The sequence below is a fragment of the Gracilinanus agilis genome, chromosome 3 (assembly GCF_016433145.1).
Source record: "Gracilinanus agilis isolate LMUSP501 chromosome 3, AgileGrace, whole genome shotgun sequence".
NCBI lineage: Eukaryota > Metazoa > Chordata > Mammalia > Didelphimorphia > Didelphidae > Gracilinanus > Gracilinanus agilis.
The window spans coordinates 597,850,194-597,859,631 of NC_058132.1; the positions used below are offsets into that span (position 1 = coordinate 597,850,194).

General features: G+C 36.2%; 1 pseudogene; it reads right to left on the reverse strand.

The window, feature by feature from the left end:
- Nucleotides 1-3,432: 3,432 nt before the first annotated feature.
- On the reverse strand, nt 3,433-3,803 carry LOC123240382 (annotated as a pseudogene).
- Nucleotides 3,804-9,438: the final 5,635 nt, after the last annotated feature.

A 9,438-nucleotide genomic window follows, 5' to 3' on the forward strand; every position in this document is an offset into this window, starting at 1 on the left:
ACTTCAGTACATAGGACAGTACTTGGGTATAACAGACACTTAATAAATGTCTATCAATTAAGTGACAATAATAATCTCAGTTTATTATAGCATTTTATATATAGTATTGAATTTGATCCCTGAATTATACTTAGGAGGCAGTTTAAATATTATTTCTATTTTGTAGGTGATAAAACTGAGGCATGGAGAAAAGGAATGCCTTGAATGCTGCCACTAAAGTATTTGAAAGGAATGATGAGGAAGAAAAGAACCTTAGACTACCAGGGAGTATTCCATTTCTCAACAGGTTCAATGAGCTTTCCATCTTTAAACCATCTGCTGTGAAAAGCAAGGGAAGGAGAAGAGATGGGAAGAGAATGAGACCAGTATTTATCAAGTACAACTATATGCCAGGCCCTATGCTTAGCACGTTTCAAATAGCATAGGGCCATTTTTTGGTTTTGTTTTTACAAATAGTATAGATTAGCATTCATTTGATTCCTAGGACAATTGTGAGAATACCATAGTATAGAAAACTGTAAAGTGAACATGAATACCCATAAGGCCTGCTTTAAAAAATATTCATGAGGGCAAAATATTTATAGGAGTCCAAGGTCTGTGGATCCTTACTGAAGATTCACATTTTTATGCAACAAATCTGTTTAATATGCCTGATGAGAGTTGGTATGGATTATTTAGAAAGAACTTTAGACTTAAAATCTAAAAAGATTTAAAGACTAAAATATAAAAATATTTAAATTTAAATATTTATTTATTATTAAAATTAAATTTTAATAAGATTTAAAAAAAGATTGGCTCTAAGAGGAACTGTGTGACCTTGGGCTAACCACTTAGTTGAGGTTCCTCACAGCTAAAATGGGAATAATATTAATTCTACTACTCTCACAATATCCTTTAGAGGAAAACATTTTATAAAGTAATATATAAATATATTCTCTTCATAGTAGTTCTTCTGAGATATTCTATTGATAGAACTTCATCCCTAAAATACCATGAAATGTAAAGCAAGATCTATCTGTAAAATTGTAACATCTATCTACCATGTTATGTGTATGGGTAAATACATATACATTATAAATATATAATGTATATTCCTTCTCTCAGGCCTTCATCATTCCTTCTGCCCTTCCTTTCTTTATTCCTTTTTTTTTAAGTTTGGAAGGTGATCCAAAGCTCTGATCCCCTCAGTTTATGGAACTTCTAGTAGGGGAAGAAAAGAAGGAGGGAAGGAAGGAAATGAGGGAAAAAAGAAAGGAAAGAGGGAATGAAGGAAAGTAGGAAGGAAGGAAGGAAGGACTTCCTTCCACTGAGTGGTTGAGCATGTTCTGAGTTTGTCTAAAACTGCCTTTCTTCTTTCCTTTTCCCCTTCCTTCCTTCCTTCCTTCCTTCCTTCCTTCCTTCCTTCCTTCCTTCCTTCCTTCCTTCCTTCCTTCCATAAGGGATTCCAAATTTTCTTCAAGGAGTGTTCACTTAAGGGAGAAAAAGACTCTAGGAAGGAGCTGGCATGTAGAAAACCCTGTATTTCAATCACGTTCCTATCCCCAGCATACTACAGTAACAGAGGATTGGGGAATTTCTCCTTGGGGTGAAATCTGGGACTTTCTTGATTGAGTTGAGGTCTCTCATTCCTGCTGGGGGAATTTATTCACTCTGGAGTCAATCTCCTGCTTCCCTTCATTATAGGAATCAAAATCTCTCCTGGAGAAGAGTGGGGAGGTACTAGAGACAGCTATTCATGCACATCTAGACACATTTAACTCATGTGAACCCATGTCTCCCATTGGTGACATACACACACACTCACATACACATGCACACAAACACCCCCAAATATATATGTTTTTGCATATATACATATATGTACATAAATATCTTTTAAATACATATATATCTAGTATACATATGTCCCAGTTTATATATATATGTGTGTGTGTACACATTAGATACAATTATAAATTAGTAAGAAAAAACCTTATTATGACCAATTATGAAACTTTATTGAAATATAAATGCTGTGCCAATGCTGTAAGACTGTGGTGTCAAACTCAAATAGAAATGGGGCCACTAAACCAGACAAGGATCTTGGCTTGTCACATATTGACTTAGAAAAATGAATAGGAACATCATCTACGCTCTATGATATTTTTTATTCATTTTGTTACATATTTCCCAATTACATTTTAATCTGGTCTTTGTCAGCAACAATGAAGCCTTCTTGCCCTCTGCTTTGAAACACTAACCAGTATAAACCAAATATTTAATTATATTTAAAACATAGTATAAATGCAAAGAGCAGGAAGTTCTTCTTCTCTCACGATATACAGTTGCTAAACATTTATTCCTATTTACTTTGTTTCCGCTTTTTATAATTTGCCTCTCTATGATCTCTGACATCAACTTCTCTGAACAAAAAAAGAATAAATATAAAAAAATACTTTTTTGGACAGTTACTGTCCCATTCTTGGCAACATAGTTGATCTCTTCTTTGGGTTTTGAATTTATCTCTTTTTTAAAATTCTTACCTTCCATCTTAGAAGCAATACTCTGTATTGGTTCCAAGGCAAAAGAGTGGTAAGGGCTAGGCAATGGGGGTTAAGTGACTTGCCCAGGGTCACATAACTAGAATGTGTCTGAGGTCAGATTTGAACCCAGGACCTCCTTTCTCTATGCTTAGCTCTCAATCTCCTGAGCTACCTAGCTGCCCCCTTTGAATTTATCTCTTAGAAGAGGATATCACTGATTTTCTCTAGCTCTCAAAAAGCTTTGTCATTTCTTCTCCCTAAGTCACATTAAATCCATTCTACTTGACCAGTATTTTCTGTTACTAAAGACAAAATTAAAAAAAAAATCTTAGGGAAATCTGATAGATTACTAGAAATCAAACTTATGGTTTTAACAGTTAAGTACTGGCAATACCTGAAAATCCAAAGTAAATGATTAGTTATTTAAATTACAAAGAGACATTTTAAGAAGAATTAGTAATGAAATCCTTAGTTAATAGCTTCTAGAGATGTTGACTTAGAAACAGATCTAAATTTTTTTTTTTTAACCCTTGTACTTCGGTGTATTGTCTTATAGGTGGAAGAGTGGTAAGGGTGGGCAATGGGGGTCAAGTGACTTGCCCAGGGTCACACAGCTGGAAAGTGGCTGAGGCTGGGTTTGAACCTAGGACCTCCTGTCTCTAGGCCTGACTCTCACTCCACTGAGCTACCCAGCTGCCTCTCTAAATTTTTAGACTTTTATACAGAAACTTATATTAAGGTCATTTTATATAAAATTTAATATTTATCATTTTTGAAGGGATTTGTGGATTATTGGGAAGACAACCATTTTTTTTTGTCTGACAGTGATTAACAGTAGACTGGTTGATAATGATCAACAACCACCAGTGATTAACAGTAGACTGGTTGATAATGATCAACAACCACCATGTTAGATAAATTCAATCTTTCCTTGAGACATAAGTTTCCTTCTGTATTTGTGAGGTAATGTTTTTGCTATTACAACAGTTGTCTGGAGGACCATGATTCATCTGTTAACCTGGTGATTAACTTCCCACAGAATACTGGGACATTGCAGAAGAGTGAAATAAAGTGGGGCCATCCCATTTGGCTCTGGTGCCCAGACTAGGTAAAAATATTTTTTGATTGAATCAACCCTGCCCTTACAGAGGCATTGATCATTGTTAAGGTTTGAGTACATTCAGTTTGGCGTTGCCTTTTGTATCAAGAAATCTTATTAGTGGAGTAGTTGACTTGGCTACTTTAATGACCTTCCTTAGCTACTACCATCTTGCTGCCCATGGTGTCCCTGGAAGATATGCCAACCCTATTTCTTAATGACATTATTATGCACACAAAACTGATCTCATTATGTGATTGAGGCATATCAGTATATAATATTATTTTATTTCTTTCAAAAATGTTTTATTAAAGATAATACTAAGCATTAATATATCCAACTAAATTTGACTAATAGCTATTTATATTCAATTAACCTCAATGAATAATAATTTTTAGTTATCTCTAAAGTCTTCATTAGGATAATTTGTGTTTATCCATAAGGATTATTCATTCTCTTTCACTTTACTTCTATATGGATACATTATGCTTCATTATTATTCTTTTTTTAAAAAAAATTAGAATTATTCTAATCTGGTTCTCCTAGATTTTTTAAATGAACAACTGACAGTCTCAATTGCATTATATAGTATTACATTATATTACTTTACATGTTATACTACAATTAAAAACCCTTCTCCTCTTATTGAATATTTAGGTTATTTGCATCTTTAAAATTATAGATAATGCTGCCTTGAAAATCTTTTTATAGATGTCTCTTATGCTTTGTTTTTAGTTAATGAGCCAGTCAATAAACATTTATTTAACACCTACTATGTGCTGGGTACTAAGCCAAGTGCTGGGTATTCAAATACAAAGAAAGACAATCCTTGCCTTCAAGCATCTTACAATTTAATGGGAGAAGATAGTACATAAAAGGAAGCTTTTCTGAAAAGGGAAAGGGGGAAAAGAGCCCTACTTAGGAGCGTGGTGGAAAAGTCAGAGAAGTCCCAGAAGAAGTGTTGCCATGTGAGAAATGAGATGTCAGAGCATCTACTGAACTGACAGAATTGAGCTCCTTCTAAAATGGAGATTTTGAAGTTCATGGCTCTAGCTTCAAATCAGCAGAGCAGAGGGTGTTGTTGAGGTGGAGGAGTCACAAGCAGATGTGATTTTGCAGGATGATGAAGTTATCCCAATAACTTTTAAGTTATAGTTCCCAAAATTCAATCACTGATAAAAAGGTAGTATTATTTTTGAAGCTTTTATTGAGTATTTATCCTATCGCTCTTTAAAAAAATTTAGCAATTATACTGACAGTGGCTTGATGTACCTGTTTCTTCACAACCTCACCAATACTGTTTCATCATTTTCAATTTATTTTCCCATTTGATTAACGGTGGTGCTTCAATGTTTTAAAATGTGCACTTCTTTGTTCTTTAGGTTGAATTTTTTTAATGTATATTTTCCTATTCTGAAAATCTTTTATTTGCCATGGTTTCAATTAACATCTCTATACAGATTCTCAGATTTACTGGACTAGCCTTAACCTTTTGCTTGACCTCCAGTCTTGAATCTCCAGCTGTGTTTTAGATATCTCAGACCGGATGTCCTGTAGACTTTTAAAAATCAGCTTGTCCAAAACTGAATCCATTATCCTCTCTTCCCTACCCCCAAACCCTCCTTTCTTCCTAACTTCCTTATTATTGTTAAAAGTCTCTCAGGTTTACTACTGGATGTCATCCTCAATTCCTCACTCTCTTCCCCTAACCCCCACACCCAACTCCCAAATCCAATCAGTGGGCAGATCTTTTTTCTTCCTTCCTAAGATCTTTCTTACCTCGCCTCTGATACCTATGTTGGCCTGTTTCAGGCTCTCTTCCCATAGTTGGACTATTATGATCCTCCTAGTTGGTTTCCCTACTTCAAGTCTCTTTTCCATTCCAATTCACATTCCATTAAGTTGTCAAATTTATCTTCCTAAAGCACAGTTCTGACTATGTCACCCCCACCCTCATTTAGTACACTCTAGTGGCTCCCTAGCACCTCCAGTAAGAAATAAAAAATCCTCTGCTTGGCTTTCAAAGCCCTTTTTAATCTGACCCTTTCCTACCTTACCATTCATTTAATACTTTACTCTCTTCCACATACTATGTGATCCAGTAACACTGGACTTGCTATTCCTCTCCCAAGAAATTCCATCCAATTCATTTTCCCTGACTGCACCTATTCCTGGAATGCTCTTTCTCCTCATTTCCAATTCCTACCTCCCCTGGTTTCCTTCAAGTCTCAGCTAAAAATCTCACCTTCTGTAAGAAGCTTTTCCCAATCCTCATTAATTTTAGTGCTTTCTCTCTGAGATTACCCCTAGATTATTTTCTATCTTGTTTGTACATAGTTATTTTCAAGTTGTCTCCTGGCACGTAGTAGGTCTTAGTAAATTCTAGTGGACTGACTCAGTATTCATTGTCATTGAGAATCATCATCTTAAAAGATTCCATATATATGTATTAGATGTCAAGTTTTTATGGGCCAGATTTGCTGTAGATATTTTTTTTCCATTTCCATTACAGTGCATTTGATCTGAGCCTATGATTTTATTGGTAAAAGGAACTACTCCTACTGCATAATCAGTTAATCAGTCATCAAATATTAAGTACTCATTATGTGCCAGGAACTGTAAAGAAAGGCAAACAGTCTCTGCCTCAAGGAGTTCACATTCTAACAGGTGACACAACATGCAAACTTTATACACACACATAAAATATATATATTAAGTGTAAATATTAGAGATATTTGCAGAATGAAGCCACTAGCTTTTAGGAGGAATGGGAAACACCTCTTGCAGATGGTAGGATTTTAAGTGAGAGTTAAAGGAAGCCAGCAACCAAGATGGTTGAGAGAAGAAAGGGCATTGTATACAGAGACAGCCAGTGTAATTTTTAAAAGTAAGAAGATGGAATGTCTTGGGAGAAAAATGGTAAGAAATTTAGTGCCACTGGATCATAGAGTATATAGAGAGGAATAAAGTATAAAGAGCCTGGGAAGGAAGGAAGGAGGAAGGTTGTGAAGGCCTCTAAAAGCTAAACAAGAGCACATTAGCATCTTTTGCAATATAAAGCTTAGAGAGTTGCCTGGGACATTGAGAGAAGTTCAAGGATTTGTCTCTATCATCAGCATGACCAATTGTTATAATATCTGGATGGAACTTTAGTGAAAGAAGATATGACACCAAGAGGAAAATGAAATTTTCCAATTCAACTTTCACCTTAGAAGATGGCTATTTGATAATCCCATGAGGCCATTGCTTAGGAGGCTAACATAAGAGGTGGGGTGGAGGGTATGTGGCAAGGTGGAAGAGAAACTCAATCAATTTTGCTATCAGGTAGCTTCTCCTCCACCCCTTTTTAAAACCTTTACCTTCAATGATCAACTGAGAAAAACTTAGCTACTCTCAGCAATACAACAATCCAGGACAATTCTGAAGGACATAGAACAAAGAATTCTACCCACCTCCAGAGAAAGAACTGTTTGAGTAGCAATGCAGATGAAAGCATATGATTTTTCCCTTTACTTTATCTGTGTTTTTTTGGGGGGGGTTTTGGCTTTATGAGTATTCTCTTACAACAATGAACAATATGGAGACAGGTTTGGCATATTACCTAGATCAAATTGTTTATCATCTCTGGGTAGGGGGAGGGAAGGGAGGAAAGGAGACAATTTGGATTTTAAAACTTCAGAAAACCTTATAAGGAAAATTGTGTTTATAAGTAATTGGTAAAATAAGATATCTTAAAAAAAAACAAACAACAAACACCTTACCTACAATCTTATTAATTCTAAGATAGAAGAAATGCAAGAGCTCAGAAATTGTGGCTAAATGAAGTATCTGAGGACAGATTTGAACCCAGGTCCTCTAGGTTCAACACCTGGTGTTTTGTCTACTGACCCCTCTGTTACCAATGTTTTTTTTTTAATTATTATTAACTAGTTCCTGAGCTCCTAAATCATAGATTTTTAAAGTTAGAGGGAATGTCAGAGGCTATCTAGCTTATTTCTTTCATTTTCAGATGGGTAAACTAAGACCTAGAGTGGTCATTCCCGAGGTCACCCAGTGAGTAAATGGCAGAGTTGGGACCTTTGTCTCCAAACAGAGCATTTTTAAAACTATATTATGCTCTCTCCCTTCTTGTTTCTATGCTGTTCAGTGAGATCAAAGCCTTCTGAATTTGGCACTCTATACAAAGTCCCAATAACCCTGCCCTAGATCTGACTCTGCAGTTATATAATCAGGCACAAAGCATCTCGTACCTATCCCCTCAGAGGAGTCCTTTAAGTAGTACAGTCATAGCCATTCAGAGAAGGTGAATGACTTTCCCAAAGTCACTTGGCTAGCAAATGTCAGGACATAAACCCAGATGGGCTGACTCTAAGCCCAGTATGCTTTCCATTGATTAGTACTAGTAGACCTTGGGGGAATATTCCCGCTGGTTCTTTCTCTTCCTCTTCTGCTAATGAGAATTTTCCCTCAGCACACTTTGTGCCATTTTGCTGCTTCTGTTAAATCAACATTTTTTTTTTTTTTGGCTCTCCCAAAATATTTTTTACTGACCTTTTCCTCCACCCTGGCTGAATTTACCAATTTCAGTCTAAAACAATTAGGCAGCAGTGATATAATAAGAACTAGCATTTATATAGTACTTTAAAGGTTCTATGCTACTTTATATCCTATCTCATTAGATCTTCACAACAATGCTATAAGGTTGGTACTACTATTCTCTACTGACAGCTAGGTGGCTCAATGGTTGGAGCACTGACCCTGAGTCAAGAGAGACCAGAGTTCCAACCCAGCTTCAGACACTTAATAGCTCTCATACCTGGGCTGGTACCTGAACCTCTTTCTGCCTGGGGCAACAATAGTAGCATCAATTTTCCAGGCATTGGGAAGACCTCAAAGCCATATATGAATGCCAGTTGGTATTATTATTAATGGTAAGGAAACTGAGACTGAATGAGATCAAGGGACCTGCCCAAAGTTGTACATGTGGCTAAGTAGTGCCAGACCTAGAATCAGGAAGATTTCCTGATTTCAAATCTGTCCTCAGACACTAGCTGTGTGACCCTTGGGCAAGTCATTTAATCTTGTTTGCCTCAGTTTCTTCACCTATAAAGTCAGCTATAGAAGGAAATGGCAAACCACTTCAGTATTTTTGCCAAGAAAACCCCAAAATGGGATCACAAAGAGCCTGATAGATATAACAGCAGCAACAACAATCAAAGTCACACGGCTAATAAACATCTGAGTCAGAATTCAAACTGAAGTCTTCTCGAGTTCAAGTCCAAGCCCATTCATTGCACCATTCTAGTTGCCTCAAGTATTACTTTACTAACTAGTTTAGTGGAAAAGATGCTAGAACTCCAGTCAGGAGAGCTCTAGGTTTGAATCTCACCTTTGACACTTATTTGTAATATTACTATTGGAGAAGGAAATGGCACACCACTCCAGTGTCTTTGCCCAGAAAACTCCACAATCACTGGTATGCTATGATCCATGGGATCCAAAGAACTGAGCACAACTGACCCATTAAATAATAACAACAATGGCAATGTTACTATAGACAAGTAGCTTTACTTCCTCAAATCTCAGTTTGCTCATACAAAAGGTGGAGGTATAAATATCTCTGGTACCTACATTATAGAAGGTCTATGTATGAAGATTCAAGGAAGAAATGAACATCCAGTGCTAATTAAAATGTAAGCTCTTTTGTTTCCTTGTTTACTATGAATCACTTGGCCTCAAAGATAATGGGAAGTGGGAAGGTCAAAAAGAATCTTTAAGTCAACTCAAATAGATCAATTTAATATTTCTGGTCGTGCT